A 19,853-nucleotide genomic window follows, 5' to 3' on the forward strand; every position below is an offset into this window, starting at 1 on the left:
GCTGGTATTCAAGAAAACAACAATTATTTATTTGGATTACCAGGTGGCAACCAGACTCATCTTTTGGCAACAAGGCTGAGCTAATGCTCAGAAATATGCGGCGCAAAAAATACGGAAACACTACGAGATACTATATTAAGGAAGAACATTGCTAAAAAATGTGCTACTATGAATTTGGGCGAAGTTGACTAAAATATATAGCTGATTATTTGGGACATCATGAAAAAATACATATGGACCATTACAGACTACCGAATGTTACGAAGGATATCGTAAGGATGTCCAACATTTTGGAAAAAGCTCAAGGGGGGTCGAGCAGTATGGACGTTCAGAATACCCTTCAATGGATCGAGGAAAACATAGAATATCCTACTGTACATAATATCTTTACCAGTAACAGGTGAGTTTCAAAAGCAAATGAATCTAGTGCAATTCAATCACAAAATATTTTTTAGATAACTATGGAAAAGAAAGTCCTAACATAAATGCAAGTAAGTCTTTCCTCGTTCAATCACATGGATTTCACCTATTGCATAAATGGCCTTATCCCCATTTTGGATATGTATAAACAATTCTTCATTTCTCAAATGGACGTACCCTGTTTTTGCTCATAGTTCATATCAATAAAATACTCTGTGATTTCATTAGGCTTATAAGAAATTTCAAATTCTTAATTATGAGGAAGAAAAAATTTATTGGGAATGGGACACTGATTTCTAATGATTATTTCGTGACAATGCCGACGTTTCGAAACAAATTCGTTTCTTTTTCAAGGCTAAAAATAAATACAAAAATATATTATAAGACATGCAATATGACATAACATGAAAATATATAGAATACTCGAAAAATACTGGCGAGTTATTTCTATAAAACCTCATAGTCTGACTAAAATGTCTAAAACTCTGTTATATTCACTGATTCGATTTTGTTTTTAATTTCGTGGGGATATGGGATCAGTTTCGTTTTTTCCACTGTAGGTAGCGCTGTTTAGAATTTGACAGAGCATTGTCATTTGATATTTGAAAATAATTTCCTACGACGTACGAATATGTTGTATTTATAAGCGATTATTGGTGTGTGAAAATGTATTAGTTTCGAGAAAGGGGTGTACAACATTCATTTATTCAACATGTCGTTCAGTAAGTTCAGTGTTCCATATGGACAATCAAGAGCTACAGCTAAGAATTCGGTGTTGTTGGAATTTGAAGCAGAACCAAATCAGATGAACGAACATTCGGGACCGAAATAGCTCTAAGTTTTATGGAAACTTCAGCAATATTTCAAAGAAACTGCATTGGAAATACGTAATGTGAATTGTGAGCATGTATTGAGAATCAGAAAAACATAAATCTAATCGAGTCTGTTACTTCAAATATTCTTCCTGAGTAGATATAGTGAAAATTTCCTTTCCGTCAACTGAATATATTGGATATTTAACCAATTAACTGTGTTTTATTAAAATCATATTGAATTACCCCCCTCACGAATTCAAGTTGTCCAAGGAAAATTATATTGAAGAAGAACAGTAAATCGTCATTCGAACCCTCATTCGATAGTGTTGAAATATTGACAGATTTGTTTTTACAACGAAAATTGAACTGTAAAGCACAAATATTCTTTAACAGCTAACAAAATGCACCAGTTCAAGTTCATATTTTGAACTCGTTGGACGTTGATCGACATTCGATATCAACGCAAAACAAAATAAAACGAGAGAGTATCATTGGACTTCCTTTGGTAGAACAAGGATAGAACGAAGCAAATGACATGGTGGCGCCGCCACGAAACTGATCCCATATCCCCGATTTTCTGAAATGTTGATGCTTGCAAAAAGTGACAAGTGCACACACCAGTGTTTTAGACATCTTAAGTCTGACATTTGTCAACATTGAGTTCCATGTCATTTTTAGAACACCATTCAACAATATTGTTCAGATCCCGCTGTAATAACAGACAATCCTGTGAGGATTTGATAACCCTAAACAACTTTAAATCATCAGCGAATAGTATAAAAAAACAGTATATTATGACATCTGTTATGTCATCAATAAAGCACAAAAATAAAAGCGGGGATATATAACCTAGAGACGATAAACAATATTGTACGCTTTTTAAAAACATTTAAACATTTTAAAGAAATCAAACATTTATAGAGCAGATACACAATGCAAACATCTTATCAGATATTATTTCCACATTTATGACAATGACACCAACAATTAACATAAGCTTACAAAATATTGTTCACGAATGGAGTTAACACTATTGACGAGGCCAGCCATTACTTAGTATGTACTAAGTACATCGTGCTTAGGTGTTGCACATCTTCTCTATGATTAACGGAGTAATTTCTTTTTATATGAATCATCTCGCTCATTACTTATTATATGACTATGCTTATTATGTTACAATACTTATTATATATGATGCTTCTGACACGAATAAATAAATCTCGCTCATATTACGTCTATAATAACCAACCTCTGCTCTATCAAGAATTTGCTCATTCTCAGAGTCAAATTTGTGGCCCATAGTCATTTAATGTAAAGCCGTTTTGTTATAATTGGCAATATTTTTATTGTAATATTTATGTTGTTTTATTCTATCGCGTAAATACTGTTTTGTTTGGCCAATATAACACTTGTTACAATTGGCACAGGGTATCTTGTATATCACTCCCGATTCTAAATTATAAGGTGTTTTAAATTTTAAATTTGTTGCAGTTGATGGACTTTCGCAATTGATTCAAGCAAGAGATCCTTCAGGAACTATACGAAATGTGATGAGAGTTTCCAAGTTTGTAGCGATGATTTCAGAGTTGAATTTTGGCAAACTATCAAATCAGATTCTATGTTGAATTGAATAGTGGTGTACCCAGTTTCAAATTGTTCAAACTGCTTTGCAAACTTGTTGATGAACATTATACACGAAAAAGGCATACTTTACTTGCACCACCTCAGATTTTGAGGATTATTTTCTCATAGATAGAATTTCTTATGAGGAATCGAGAATCGAGAATACTACCATTAGTAATCTCAATCTGCGGAAACTCATAGATTAGTAGCTATGATTTTCTGAAATGTTCGCCAAATGCACTCAATTATCGACATTTGAATGTTTGTTCACTGTGATTCTCAATTAATTCGAGTGTTTTTCTAAACAGAATTCAAACTATTGGGGTTTTGAGGTAATTAATTGGGAGAAATGTGAATAATTGATCAATTTTGGCTAAAAATTGAACTAACCTCATTTTGAGATTAGGTTAGGTTGTTAGTTAGGTTAGGACAGTGAAAAAACAATTTCATACATGAAAATATCAGTTTATTTAAATTTAAGTTTGAAAGACGGAGGAGTGGTAATATAATATTTCATGATAATATAATGAAATAGCACGTTTTTTAATGAAATTTTCGCAAAATTGTTTCTCTCAAATTAAAAGTTTGCCGAGATTGATAGTTCTACGAATAGATTTTTTCATCTTCTCCTGCATCCAGGAAAAAATCGGCAAAAAAATCTGACGTAGGCACTCAGTCGAATTCGAGATAACGCACTTTACAAAAATTTCAAAAAATAAATCTGCCGAACTATGATAATCCGCAGATTGAGACTAATACCATTCGAATCCTTATGAAGAATTTTATCTATAAGGAATAATCAGTAAAATCTGAGGTGGGGCTTAAATCGATATGTAAAATGCACTAAAACATTTGGATGTTTCCTCGCAGTAATTTTTGATTAATTCCTAACCTCATTTTGAGGTTAGATTAGGCTGTTAGTTTGGGTTGGGACAGTGAAAAACCATTTTATACAAGAAAATATAAATTTTATCGATTAATTCGGGTTTAAAGTAACGAAAAGTGAAAATATAACTCAGTCACAATGTCGAATTCGAGATAACGCCGGATAACGTACTCTACAAAAATTTGAAAAAATCATAACTGCCGAACTATAAATTTCCGCAGGTTGAGACTAATACCATTGGCTCCTTTATGAAAAATTCTATCTATAAAAATTAATCATTAATCATCGAAGTTTTACCTGTGGTAAATCTATCTATCAAATCACACTATGTAATTCACCCGAATATAATAAATTCTTGTTAGTGCGATCAATTTACTCCACTCTCTGTAATTATTGCTGCTTGTTTCAGCCAAAGATGCATTCTGTACGAGGAGTTGTTGGTTCATTCATCGTCAAACCGTTCAGCAGATACCAGCATATACACGAGCATTGTAAAAAAACATATGCAAACCCATTTTCATAAAGAAGTTATACATATATAATAAGTATCTCACCTCGATTATATAAGTATGTATATGAAATGAAAGAACTTATCCTTTTTTTATGTTCAGATGAGCATTTGGTCGATCACTATACTTCTCCACCGAAGGACTCATAGTCTGATGATAAAAATTGTACTTCCTATGGGAAAAAGAGATGTGGTAAATATATTTTGAATTCTGATTTCAATGCTCACCATGAGATATACTCTTTTTTTTCATGATTTATGTTGAGTTTCTCCACATGGTAAGATGAATAGAAGATCATGGAATACTCCCGAAAGAGTAATAGTCACAAATATGTTCAAAGAACACATTTCCCATAATGAAATAATCTCCCTGGTTGAATGTAAAATGGTTATAAGTTCGAATTCAACTCTACAAAATAAGACTCCTACGCAGCTGAAAGCATGAGCAGCGAATCAAATAAATAAGAAGAAAATCGGGGTCTGGAGTGATCGTTCAGAAGAGAGGTAATTTCTTTCAACTCCAAGAAATATTTCAATTTGCATGACTCATAACGAATAACAATTGTTTTGTAATATTATGTAGTCAATGCAAAAATTCACTGAAGTGGGTAATTCAGTAGCTTCATTATTCATGGCAGGATGTGAAGACGAAATGTACCTGGATATTGTGTGAAATACTTTATGCTCTCGATGAAATTTTTGGATTATTTTAGCCAATGATTATTATGATGTTTCAGTTTATTGGCCCCGTGAAGAGAAGCGAATCATGGAGATGGAATTTCATAGACATTTACGTGATGGTATATTACCTGGGCTAGAATTATGCAAAGAAATTCAGAATAAATATTCAGAATTGAAGAACAGAACTCCCGAAATGATGAAGGCCTGGGTCAACAATTCCATCCGGAAGAGACTGAGAGAGTGAAATACCTATTATGATTAAGATTAAGATTTTGTACATTGAATGGCAAAATAGAAGATATATGAATTGAAAAATATATATTTTGATCCAGATGCAAATAAGAATAATAATAATAATTAATAAAAATAAGACTTCCTTACCACGTGGCACCTGGCGCACCACGTGGGACATTTAGCCTTCCCTGCCGTATGGGGTCACTGCGGTGGGGTGACTTTTATTTACGCCCGACTCGTAGGATTCAACATGAACATTGAAACTTGAAAATAAATGAAAAGGGGGGGGGGGAAGAAACGCAAGCGTTATAGTCGATGGCGCCGCTGGTGGTGTTGGTGGCGCCGCTGGTGGTGTTGATAGCGCCGCCGGAGGTGCCGGCAGCACCACAGAGAAAATGCGGCTGATCTCGGCTGGCCTCAGGTACTTTGTCCTCCAGGACTCCAACCGGGTCAGCAAGGTAGCAGCATGACATGGGTTGGTGCTGTTGGATTGATCTCCAACAATTGGTTATGTAACTCCATCTATGTATCTATGAGTAACTGAAATGATATGTTTTTCTCAGTGGGTCGATACAACAATCTGTATTATCGATCCACCCCTTGTTCTCTGTACAGTAGTCAGTCAGTAATAAATTGTTCAACGAATAAAAGCTGTTCGCAGGTGTAGTTAACTGAAACAATATTCTCCTTTTCAACCTGAAATTCCACTACAAAAAGCCCAATTATAACAGGTGCATGGGTTTCCCAGTTTCATGAGAATTTTTGTATCAGGTTCCGGGGGCGCTGCCATTGTGGTCGACGACCCCAGTGGTGACGTCATACCGGTGCCTGGAATGGGTGATGAAGCGCAGAAGGGTAGAACATCCAGAAACGCCGGAGCGTCAGAACAGCTCTGAGGGCTCGAGAGCGGAAGAAGATGGTGCCGAAGGCGCTGCTGGTGGTGCTTGCGCCGCCGGTGGTGTCGGAAGCACCACAGAGAAAATGAGGTCGATCACGGCGGGCCTGAGGGACTTTGTCCTTCAGGACTCTAACCGGGTCAACAAGGTTGCGGCTGGGTTCATACTCGGTGCTCTCGCCGAGTATGAGAGCATAATTGTAGAGCAGGCGAAAGAAATCGAACGACTGAAAGGTCGTTTCGAAGAGCGCGAGAGCTGGGCTCAGCGAGTTGCGGTTGGTGGAGCCGCAACGAGCCCAAAGAGCGCAAGGGGGGCGCCTGCGGCAAGCAGGCCCCAGAATGAAAGAAGGGTTGAGCGGAGCTACGCCATCGTCGTCAAAGTCGTCAGTGGCAAACTTGATAGCGAAGGTGTGAAGAAGGTTTTGGCTGAGGTGGGCACTCAGTCGGACGTGCAGGTAACCGCCGTCCGAAAGTGCAAGAATGAGGGCGGTATAGTCATCGAGACTAGAACCGAGCGAGAGTTGGAAAGTCTCTCCAAATGTGAGGCTTAGGCTAACTGTGGAGAGGCCTAGGAAACTAGGCCATAAGTTGATAGTGTTCGACGTTGAGCGCTGCCATCGGTGCCTGGATTTCGGGCACCTTGTCAGAGACTGTAAGTTGAAGAAGGATGTGTGCCGCAAGTGCGGCACCGAGGGGCACGTCGTTAAGGACTGCAAGAAGACGGACGATTGCAGAGTCTGTCGGGCGAAAGGAAAACCTGGTGCGGGACACAGCAGCATTACTAGTGCCAATTGCCCCGAATATCAGCTTCGGCTGAAAAGGCTGAAGGCACGAATGGAGGAGTAAATGGCGGGGACCATTAAACTCCTGCAGCTGAATGGGCAAAGATGCTACGGCGTCATGAGTGAAATAGGCGAATGCATGCAGCGTGAAAGGGTGAGCATATGTCTGCTGCAGGAGCCCTACTTGAGACATGGGTTGGTGCATGGGTTTCCCAGTGCCATGAGAATATTTGTATCAGGTTCCGGGGGCGCTGCCATTGTGGTCAATGACCCTGGTGGTGACGTCATACCGGTGCCTGGAATAGGTGACGAAGGAATATGTGTTAGGTTCAGAAACGCATATTTCGAAGGATATTTGGTATCAGTCTATTGCCAATACAGTAGAGGAAGTGGTCCGAATATGGGCCATGCATTTAATATGGGCCCCCAAACTATCTATGAAGCGTCATCTATTAGACAATATCGAAATATCATACAGGACACCTCTTCTACACTATATTTACAAATACCGCGGTCAGTACACGTGTTGATGTTGAATTGTGCGGTGCTTTTGTTTTTGACATCTGACAGAAAAGTATTGGGTAAGTTTATACTGCGTGATATTGGTGTTTTTTGATATAGATTGTACGAAAGACAGATCATCGCCAGCAAAGTGCGTGAATTGCAAAGGCGACCATCCCGCGAACAGAAAAAGCTGTCCAACATACCAGAGAGCACTGGAAAATAAACAAATCGCCCAAATCAGCAGGACACAACTGCAAAAAGCAACATACGAAGCAGCGCCATCACCAGCGACAAATATTGTTATCTAGATTGGATGAGAATGGGTTAGTGCAAGATCCGTTGATATGGTGGCATCAACGGAAACAAATATATCCCCGGCTGTTTCAACTCGTTAAAAGAAGGCACTACGAAAGAATTTTTTCGCATAGTGGACAGATAGCCAATGAAAGAAGAGAGAGACTGAAGCCAGATAAAATATCCCAAGTTGTCTTTTTGAACTATAATTTAAATAATAAGGATTGATTGCTATTTATACTGTTCAACTTTTTTTTGTATGATCTGTTTCTATATTGTTAATAAATAATTAAGCATTTTCTTCTCGAAATGAAAAACTTTTGAAATATTTTGCACAATTATTATGAATAATTGTAAAGTTTATGAATTGATTATTTTCAGTGTTAATAAATTATTCGAATTGTGTCATTTCGTGTTCACCGCTCTTTCAGAACAACGAAATTTTTTAAATTTTTATGGTCTTTGGTTATCGGGCAACAGAGGAGACCAGTCCAGCACATCTCACATCTGTACTCCCGACTCCGACTCCGTCCGTAATCTACACTATCCACCGCCGGCGCTGCCTGATGCATCAACACAAATCCCGGTGCTAGGACTGCATTGTATTGTGGTGTTAACACTTTTGTTATTCCGGTGCCAGCACCGGCAGCACCGGTTCGGGTTTCAGCACAATAGCGCAACACCGCACTGTCTTACCCATGCTTAGATAAAGACAAAACAAGCCGAAGTTTCAAGAGATCCAGAGCCAGTGACTCGGAAGACCCCACATTCACACATCCGACTACGAAACGAACAATAAAAAAAAAGGCACCACACCAGATAACGATTAAAAATAGATACCAAAACTTGAATCAAGATGGAGAGGAAACGAACACAAATACTCAAAATATTGTACAGCCGAACAAACAGAGGAAACCACCACCAATAGGTGATCCTAGGAGTCTTCACAAAACTTAACAAAATCACTGAAAAACTAAAAAATAGAACCACCGGACCTTTTTACATAAAATATGGATATACGACATCAACGATCTACTGCGAAAAAATCGAAGATAACAAAAAGATCATGGACTACTTCCAAGAAATTGGACAGCAATTCCACACTTACACACCCAAAACGGGGCATTTACTTGGCAACGCACCCGGAACCTAATGAATTACAAGAAGAGCTGAGGAACGTGCACAAAATACCAGTAAAAAACATCTACAAAATGAAAGGGACCAAATCACCGGTATTCCTAGTAATCACAGACAACACAGTGTACCTGAAAAATCTCATAACAAGGCAAAAGTTATTAATCTAACGGCAATCAGATGGGACCGTTACAATTCAAGGCGAGAAATAATTCAATGCCACAGGTGCCAGGATTATGGACACGCCACCTCAAACTGCTTTAGAAATGCACAGTGTTTGAAATGCGCAAAAAATCACCTGACAAGCGAATGTACAAAAGAAGCAAACACACCGGCCACATGCGCTAATTGCAAGGGAAATCACCCAGCCAACAGCAAATCATGCCCCGTTTACCACGAAGTAATCGAAAGAAGAAAAAAGGGCAAATCTTATCAATCAAACGAACCAGAATTCGGAGAAATCCACCGAGGCGCCCATCCCAACCACGAACATATGGGAAGAAAGAAAAAAAGCACGAGACAGGCAAGAGAAACCTAGAAAAAACCCCAAAAAGAAACTGAACGAAGGACACACGAACCCTCTCAATTTCATTAGTGAAGAGTTCGAAAAAATATTCGAGAACTTCGACCTCCACAAATTCCTGGAAACGATGATGAAGAAACTCATTCAAACGATGTTTGGAACGTTCACGAACACAAATAGTTGCAATGGAATGTGAACTCAAACTTGATACCTCTGGGATACAGAGAAAGCACCTGGAACTCTGGCATTTTCTAAATTCCAACAAGATAGACATTGCAATTCTAAACGAAACGTGGCTTAAAAGCACTGACAAATTCTATTTGAACGGTTTCCATGTCGCAAGAGGGGACTGCTCGGACGACTCGGGGTACGGAGGAGTTTTCATCCTGGACAGAAACCACATTAAATTCGGAAAACTTCGCAAGGTCATCGGCTCCATCGAAAACGTTGGCATCCAACTCGAAAACGGAACAATGGTTACGGCGGCGTACAACAAACCGACAAATAAATTCTCGACGAACTGCATTAGAAACCTCCTCAGGGGAAATTCTTGCCTTCTTATCGGAGACCTTAATGCTAGACACGAAAACTGGAACTGCGAAACTCGAAACACAAACGGTAACAGATTAAATCAATTCCTTGAAACCAATATTGATTATACATTGCATGTCCCAAATAATCCTACGCACTATCCCAGAAATTACACCACCCCCTCAACCATAGATTAAGTTATAATCAAAAACATTAGCAACATATCGGATTTAGATTCGAGGAGCGAACTGTGCTCGGATCATAATCCAGTAGTATTTACCATCACCGTAGGAAACATCGAAAATGTACCCGAAAAATTAGTGTTTGACTACTCAAACACTGACTGGCGTACATTTCGTAAAATTTTAGATTCTAAAATAAAAATGAATAATAACACAAACAATGCCCACACCCTCGAGTTGGAAGTAGAGAATTTCACGAAAGCCACTATTGATTTGCATAATTATATAGAATTACAGAAATATGTAATGACTTCAATTTAAGTTTTTAATAGAAGGAGAGCAGAGGAGGTTCAGAGAATAGAGCTAACAGATTTAAGCAATTTGCGAACCCTGGAGGACCAAATTGATCAGGACATAGTTGTACATGGTGAGGTCGCATTCAATGGAAAAACATACTGGGGATTCACAGTAAGAGGAAAATTAGGGAGAGACCTTCCCGTACTTCCATACAATGAGCTGGTGGATTGCATTGAATTATTAATTTAACTGAGGAAAAAGGCTAATTTGGAGAGAAATCCATTTATATTTGGGGTCACAGGAACAGTGAACTGCTCTAAGGATGCCTGTTCTTTGATGAGAGAGTTCTCAAGAGCATGTGGGGCGAAAAAACATTGAGGGTACAACTCTGAGAAAACAGGTAGCAACCCAGTCTATTTTGTTTAATTTGAATGAGTTTCAGAATTGGCCAATTTCATGGGACGCGCTGATAAAATTCATAGAGAACATTACAGAATTCCTATAGCCACAAGAAAAATAACCAGAATGTAAGATTACTTGAAATTGCTGAGGGAGGTAATTATGAAGTTCAATATTTTTTATTAATAAATTATTAAATTTTTAAAGGAAAATTTAAATCGATTCAACTGGCCCAAAGAAGATGACATAGATCCAGTAGATAAAAATAACAGAGAAAAATTATACTTTTCATGGTTCTATAAACCTAATTGGATCAATTCAATTCGCTATAAGTGAAAGTGATAGAAAAAATATTAAGTCAAAATTCAAAAGTTTCAAGAGGCATAATTAATCATCCCATTGATCTTTCTTTTTTATTTTGTTATATCTTGGACTTATTCGTTGAATTACATTGTTCATATTGCATCTTTATCTTGTCCTCTTAATCCTCGACTATTACAAAACCTATTTTCATCAAACATTTTTCAATTTCCCGCAGAATTTCTTTAATAGTACCGGAGCTATTCGACCAAAGACAGCTTCATAATCCTAGAAGTCTTTCGGAATTCCTAGAAATCCTTTGGAAACCTCGGAAGTCTTTTCTGAATTGAACTAGCCAATTTGCTATCGTTAAAGCCCCAAATGGAGTACGACCCATCGAAGAAAAGCAGATGCTGACCATGGTTTCGGTCTCCTTTGACCTCATCAGAGCAACATAGCTTTTTTCTACGATGGAGAACGTTTGGAATTGATGGATCCTTATTCAATACTGGCAAGCGCTACTGAGTAATATCCAGTAACACAGCTACTACTAACTGTGTACTTTACCCCCCAGTATGAAACGGTGTCCGATTCAATCCCCTCCAGGTAGAAACCAAGACGAAGACAATAGCATATGTCCCATTGTCCCATTGTCCCATATTTCCCCTAATTCAGTACCTACGCCGATTCGCTTTGCGAGCAATAGACGTGTGATATATTGAGAAGTACGGGAACACGTTCAGATCACGGCAGAAATGATGCCAGGCAGCGGTACAATAATAAGAAGAAGGATCACGCCTAAACGGTGAGGCAAATTGGCTAGTTCAATTCAGATCGTAACACTTGTTGATATTCATATCAGCGGGTGGTATTCATTTGAATTTATCCTTTTTAATAATCGATAACGTTAGTGAGTGTATAAACTAAAAGTGCAGAGAAGACTTTTGAGAGTTGGTTGTACTATATAAATGAATTTGTCAATGAAGAAATTTGAATGTTCTGTATACATTCAATGTTTTTTGCAGATCTTTATTCGAAATTCGCTCGATGGAATTCAAGATGATGTGCAATATTTTTCAGGTATACACTACAAAATTATGTCAGAATTCAAAGGTTGATTTAGATATTTTGAACGAAAAATTCCTACTGACAGATATAGACAAGGCGAAAAATATCAAAAAAGGCCTGGTGACAAATAATTATTATTATTATTTTTTCAAAAGATGCAGAGTTGAGTCTAATACTATATATGAAAATGAAAATAAAATTGATTGTCCGAAATATTTACTGTTGTTTTCTGAATTTGATGATCTCGAACATTAACGAAAACGTTAAAATATCTCAATCATTGATCGCTGTCAATAATAACCTAGTTGATTAAATAACTATTAAGAAGCAATAATTGTATCAGATGGAAAATTCGATTCACAGAAAATTCAGCAACTCTAGGCAACGTTAGATATACCGATGTGGTATATGTATATCTATAATGAAAACATAGGAGTTTCAGAGTTAAATTCGAATATGCTCGGAGTCTAGTGTAACAGTGGAAAATACGAACTCAGCGATATCGAATAAACGGCTGGTCTAGTTTAAATGCCGTTTGTAGTGGCCATTGGTGGAGATGCGGAGCCAGAGCGCAACGATCTACCATCCACAAAAGATTATAGAGTTAGGAAGATAGGAAACGAAGCGTCTACACTCGACAATTTGACTTTTGTACATTGAACTCTATGGGAACTGGAATGGTTTCGTAGGTAGCAAAATTCGACGAAAAGTATGTTCGACTGAGAGGGAAGATGTAGAGCAACCCTTCTCTCTCTAGCGTGTTTTTGTTACCACCTAACCTAACCTAAATTTGAATGTCATTTTCGTAGTTAATTTTTAAATTACATTGTTTAATGTCTTTTTGTCAGTGTTTTCGTAAAAATCGTGGTGAAAAATTGTTTAGAAGCCATATACTTCCGATTTACATTCCTAAGAAAATCGAAAAATGTCTATAAATCAAGTCAAGTTAGCTGTTGAACAGAATTTCTTGAGCCTTTTCAAAGCTTAAATATAGTTTTTTGATGAGTGTTTTTAAAGTCTATGTGTTTCCTAGAGTGACAAAAGTGGTTCTTGCAGTAAAAAAAAATATTTTGAATAAGAAGAATTTCATAACAACAATGGTCCAGTATTGTGTTGGAAACGGATGCCATAATGCAGGGGACATAAATATAATATCATATAATATAATATTTTTTCTGTGAAGTGTTGGTATCACATAAACTAAGTCAGTCTGATCAGTTTTACGGAACTGAGAATCCACAAAAGGAGAGAAGCAGTAAATAATAAGGAATTATTGCCTCATGTTTTTCATTGTTTTAGGATCCCTCTCCGAAAACCTTTTACTTTACAACTTCGGACCAAAGCTAGAGGAAGGAAAAATTGGTATCCGTAAAAATACGTTTGCGGAAAAAAATTTGCAGTCCCCACAGGAAACATTTCTTGGAAAGGAATCAGAAAAAGTTCAAAGGGAGGAAGGTCTAAGGATGGCTAATTCCCTCTCATCTCATCTCAGCATATCAATAATAAAAATAGAATTATGAATGTCAGATTGGCTACTCAAACAATGGGTAATGGGGTAGCGGATGCTATTGAATTTATTGATAAAAAATGTGAGAACTTTCCACAACAACAATTCAAAGATAGTGCAGCTACCGTTGAATTCATTACAAAAATTGATAGTGTTTGACATTCTTAATTCTAGAAATCCGTTCCAGAGAGTGTTTAAGCTCCAATTAGATCTTCTTCCCTGAGGTATGTTGAGGAAATTTTCAGTGAAACTATAGAATATTTAGTATCATTCGAAATTGATGATACCAACATTCTTTTTCACTGTCGAAAAACGTTCGCTTTAGGATTTATTTTGACCATGAAGAGTGCACTAGGGCTAGCCAGGGACCTTTTATTATCAGATGATCCTTTGAAATACATCCTCACATATAAGTTTTCACAGGATCATCTGGAATTGTATTTCTGCTGCATCAGGTCAAGGGGGGGCTGGAATAATAATACAAATTCACAGCAGTTAAAATGGTCACTTACACAATTATTATTTAGAAATTCAATAAAGGCGTCTGTTGAAGCCAATTGCTGTGAATTTGGAGAGTATTGCAGCCCTGAATTTGAATTTAAAAATCAAAAGAGTGGTCAAAATAACTTCGAAATGGAAAGTATTGAATGTTTCTCCAGATACTTCGAGCAGAAAAATGTGTCTGAGTATCAGGAAAATGTTGTATATTATATTTCCGGCTACATAGTGCGCATTCTGTCAAAAAAAACAGAATGCACCCACTGTGTAGATATTCTACAAGATAGGAGCTCTAATGATGGTGACCATACTTACAGTGCACTTCCTGACAGATTCAAAAGCTTTACAAGTTTTGTTAGTAGAGGTGAATTGGTTCTTGCTTCAAACATTGTATTTTTAATTGTATCATTTTTGGAAAAGGAAATGAGAAAACTGTTTGATGATAAAAAAATTTCAATAAAAGAGGTGAATATTAAAAAAATTTTGGTGAATAGAAGTATTCAGTATTTCTCCCAAAAGATTCATCTGTTTCAACCATCTCACCCAGTCACTAATGAATTCATTTCAGAGGAACTCCATGAAATTCAAATAATTCGAAAAAATTTCAAATATATTTATAAAGTGTAGAATGTTTCATCAATCAAAATTAATGAATGATTCTCCGAATTCAAGTTCTTTTAATTTACCGTAAAAATGGAAACGTAAGTATTGACAACTAGTACAATGTGACTCTGATATTGATTGATTTCAATTTTCAACACTATGAAGTGAATAGTAAGTATGTCAGTATGTCAATACTCTGATTTGGTGAACTGCAGTGAAAAAAATTTTCCTGGAATAGAATCTTTGAGGTTGCATCTCTCAAATACTGAGCAGAAAAAAGAAATTTGTTCTCAGATGTTCGATGGAATTAGTCTATGTGAAGAGTTGCACTTTGACGATCACCACGTTGTCTATGAGTAAGTGGTGGGACAAGCTGAGGATGGTATGAAAGAGTAAGTCCAAAACTTCAAGTGAAAAAGATGAAGCAATGCAAAGCACTTGAGAAACCAACAGGTCGAATATGGGAATAATTTTCAACTTTAAATTTGATTTTCTCGAAACCAAATAAAATGCACTCGTCCTAGGCATATACACACCGTTTTGTGAAAAATAAACCCTCTTTTATATTTTTTAATTCAGACTGCTGATTAATTGTGGTCATGAATATGCTGTAACTAATATGTAAAGGAATTCTTGAAATATGTTTTATAGAATATTTCTTCATATTAATTTCTGATACAAATTGTACAAATTCAACTGACTTTATTAATTGGAAAAAAATGTATTGTTTAGAAATAACACCTTTGATATATAACATTTCACCATGTTCTGTTGTGTCCTATATTCAAAGCTCTATTATTCGTGTACAGGGTGTTTACAAAGGTGCATTATTATCACCAGTTGTGCCTTTCGTTAAAAGAAAGCCTGACCTTTGAATACACCCTGTATAATCTTCAATTCTGTCAATTTTTTTTTAATATATTTCAAATAAAAAGTATAGCAAATCTAACACAGTGTTTTTCAATATTAATTGATTCACAACAATGTTACGATGAAAAAACATCCTGATCACAAACAAAGCCTTATTTTTGTTTTGTCGCTCAGGATGTTTTCTCTGGTTTCAACCAAGTCTACATTCGAATTCAATAAAAGGAATAGAATTCGATTTTCGCGCCCTTCAATCATGAAATAGAATACTGTTATTCAACAGTTTGTCAATACGATTTCAGTGCCATCTGATTGTCAATTGTGTGAAACAGACCAGAATGTAGTCGGTTTTTAGTACTAGCTATATGAGGGCGTTTCCTATTTCTATATCTCTGCTATAATCTGTGCTATAATCTTTGCAATTTACGATCATATCAGTCACAATCCAAACTTGGGATGTGGCAGAACATACTGGTTGGAAATAAAGTAGATTCCGCGTAAATCAAAATGTTCACCGTCGAAGAGAAAATTCAGATCATTAAATGGTACTTTGATGGTCAATCTATTGCGGAGACAATAAATCCATTTATTGTTGCCTAGGTAGGCCGATACTTTCAGCTTCAGCTATTTCCAAAATAGTCAAGAAATTCGAGCAATGTTGGATAGACCACCAAAGACCATCAGTGAAAATCGGCTAGCAAGAGAAGTGAATGTGGGTGCTGCTGTCGAAACCAGTGCACCTTGTTCTAGTAGAAAAATTGCTGAACAAGTCGATTTGGGCGATAGAACTGTTCGGAATATGTATGTTGAAAAGAAATGGTTACCGATGCTTTAAGGTGCAAATCTCTCAAGAGATTTTTTCAAAAGACCATTTTCAAAGAATGGAATTTTGTGAAAGGATAATGGAAAAAGAGGATGAGAGTAGTTCATTTCTGAGCAATATCTTATTCACTGATGAGTTCATCGTTTTCCTTGAATAGAAAACATAACCCATCCGTAGTAAGATATTGGTCTAGGAATAATAAGCACCTGAGTATTCCTGTGGGTACCCATTATCCTGAAAAAACTTAATGTTTGGACAGGAATACTGGGGAATTACATAATAGGGCCAGTTTACATCGATGGTAACCTGAACGCTCCAGAATATTTGGAGCTTTTACAGAACCAAATCATTCCGACAGTTCGACAGCTACCAATTAACTTCGATGTCCGGTTTCAACAGGATGGCTATCCGAGTCACACAGTATCTAAGGACGGCTTTTTCTGACCGTGTCATTTCTACAAATGGCAAGATCAAATGGCCTCCCGATCTCCAGATTTATCTCTCAATAATTTCTTTCTTTGGCGTTATCTGAAAAATATGGTGTATGGACAAGAAATTGAAAGAGCGACGAATGTTAGTGAATCAAAATAATTCAACTCTGTGCCAAAATAGCAAATACGTCGAATCTTCTCAGAGATTATCTATTTATAAATGATTTCGCTACTGTTTGGCACAGTAAGGTGGATTATTTGAACATTTAATATGAATTTGTCGTCTTCATTTTTCCATATTCAAGAATTTGTTTTTGTTTTCTCAGAATCATTTTTTTCCTTTTTCAATTTTTTTTCCGTAGGATTTATTTTATTTTTAAAGTATACATATATTATGATTTTCTTAGATCAGACTTGATATCATTTACTAGATAAGAAGAGACTTTTACCGATCTCGTCGAGCCTCGTATTGTCGTGAATATGATAGAGAATCATTAAATCTCAACTGAAATTATTTCGAAATGAATGTTAAACGATTAAAGGCAAATTTCACCAAGGATATAAACCAAGAATTACTGACATTAAGGAAAGTAAGTGGCCGATCTATGTCGATCACGCATTTTAACTTCAGTTAAAACGGAGTGTCAATGTGTTTTGTGGTTTCTGTACTCTCCTTACTTCACTGCATAGACAAAGCAGATATCAATGATAGAAAGAGTTTGTTTGAATTTTAATCTGAGTTTAAGTTGAGCGTAGTTAATCACCGTTTGGTGAAATTGGCCCTTAGTATTACATCTTATTGACTGATCAGTGGAATTATGTCATTGGTCTTAGTTCTTATTTAATTTTTTTTTTGATAAAAAACAGTTCGAAAGCAGATTCTGTTTTTCCTGAAATCTCTATAGTTTGGATTTGCACAGGTCAAGTGATAAATCCGTCTACAGACACTGACAGATATTAAATTAATTGGAAAAATTAGTCCCAGGTCCTTTAGGTCCGGTGCAAATAGAAACGCAGGTTGGTGAGGTGACGCAGGGTGACGCTGCTTTTTCCTGCGATACACGTACTATCTGACAAGTCACTGTCGCGCTTTATTTGCGCGGTCTTGGTCTTTTCTATGTTTTACAAAAACTCACGCTGCGTCACCTCACTAACCTGCGCTTCTATTTGCGCCGGGCCTTAACCTGAGCTATATTCATGAAGCCTGGGACAGCAGATACACTTTCACCCTATTATATTAATTACATTAACTATTTGATCAGGTCCACAAATAAAAAAATTCAAATTGTTCCTGCAACTTGCACTTTTTCAGTTTTGTAGAAGTGAATGTCGGATAACGATTAGACAAAATTTCTTCCATACGCAAACCAAGTTTTTTCTCAGAAACCATAGATATACTCGAAATTTAATGGAAATATCTAGTTAGACGGTTCAACCAACAATCGATTATCATCAACAGAATTGTTTTGAATCTATCCATTGTATGATGATGTATAAGGAATGAGTCGGGTTCGAGACTGGCTCGGATCTGAAATTTTTCATTAATCTTTGATTTGAAATGGTGGGATATGGAAATAATGATCTGTGTGAAATTTACAGCTTTTTTGTTCGGGGGCAATGAATGACCGAATATCGTATAACAGGATGCATAAGGAGAACTCACTTTTCAGAAGCAAAGATTCAGGCTCCCAAGAGTTATTTTTTTACGTGCATATGGCATATAAATTCGTCACTTGTCATGGGTCACGGAAACGACGCCGGTATTTCGCATTAATGGAAATGTGCACGCTTTTTTTATCGATGATTTGGTGGACAGCCTATGTGCTCAATCTTTGCGGAGAAAGGTGCAGGCAGGAATGTGACACATTCAGCACATGCGTGAAATACTACGGCGGTTTCTTGGAGACATTTCATAAATATCCGCAGTCTTTGACTGAAGAAACACAAAGAAACCAATACCAAAAATCAATCGGTGAGTGACACCTTCTTTGAGACGCCCTTTGTCGCCTTTCAATAAATAACTGAGTTTGCTCTCCTGAAAAGTAGAGTTTGTTTATTCTCTATTTATTGGAAAAAAAGCAGATTTATGTGAAGCTGTCCCAATAACGGCACAAGCAGTTAGTGGACACTCAATATCATACGGACATGAAAAAAAATCCTGCAAATTTCACACGTTAATCTATGAGCCACCCCTTCAAATTGTTTTCTTTTACCGCTACTTAAGACAAACAGTCATTTGTGCAACCAGTCGAAAAAAGCATTATTTTTCGTAATGAGCGCTTAACTCGTTGAGCAAAAAAATGATATGAAAAATAGTGTTTCTCAACGTGTTTCACACAATATTTTGTCCAAATTTGAATAGGATACGACCATTTGAATTGGAATTTGAAGTATCAGAAACTTTCAAACGAGCATCCTTCATAGATTCCTTTCAAATGGACCAGTGAATTTGGAGATTTGTTGCTATGGAAACAAGTATCGTTTCCTCAAAAGTTGCAAAATAATTCACTTTTCAGCTACAAACGAGTAAAGCGTTTCAAAACATCTTCAAGGTTTAAAAAGTGTCAAAATTGAAAAAAAAAATAATTATGATCCGAACCAAACCAGAACCTACTTGCTAGGAATATTCGTGATGAGGTTTATAAACACTTTAAAACGTGTTTCAAACCTACATATTCCGAATTAAAGCCAAACATATACAATGCAAAGAATTCAGTTGAGTTACAAATGAATAACTATTCAGTTATTTAACTAATATAATAATTCTAATTATACTCTGTCATTAAAATCACAAAATTTTTTGCTTGGTTCATATTCGGCATTTGAAATTAGACCAAAATCTTTGTTGGAAAGATCACTTTGTTTGCAAATTGAATAATTTGTATATCCATTTTTTTCCAAGAATGTGTATGAGCTGATTATGGTTAGTGTATGGACCTTTTTTCTTCCAATATTTTCTACATATCAACTAAAATTTATTTTTTTAGAATATCTGCATATACAATTTACATTATTGAAATCAGACAAGATCAAATGTTAACCGTCATA

At 36.5% G+C, this 19,853-nt stretch overlaps 1 long non-coding RNA gene across 1 annotated transcript; it reads left to right on the forward strand.

Moving 5' to 3' along the window:
• The first annotated feature begins 4,390 nt into the window (after nt 1–4,390).
• LOC123317935 lies at nt 4,391–5,436 on the forward strand. Its single transcript, XR_006538224.1, has 3 exons — nt 4,391–4,445; nt 4,519–4,756; nt 4,990–5,436. It is a non-coding gene; the product is annotated as an uncharacterized LOC123317935 (long non-coding RNA).
• The last annotated feature ends 14,417 nt before the right edge of the window (nt 5,437–19,853 follow it).

The sequence above is a fragment of the Coccinella septempunctata genome, chromosome 7 (assembly GCF_907165205.1).
Source record: "Coccinella septempunctata chromosome 7, icCocSept1.1, whole genome shotgun sequence".
Lineage (NCBI taxonomy): Eukaryota > Metazoa > Arthropoda > Insecta > Coleoptera > Coccinellidae > Coccinella > Coccinella septempunctata.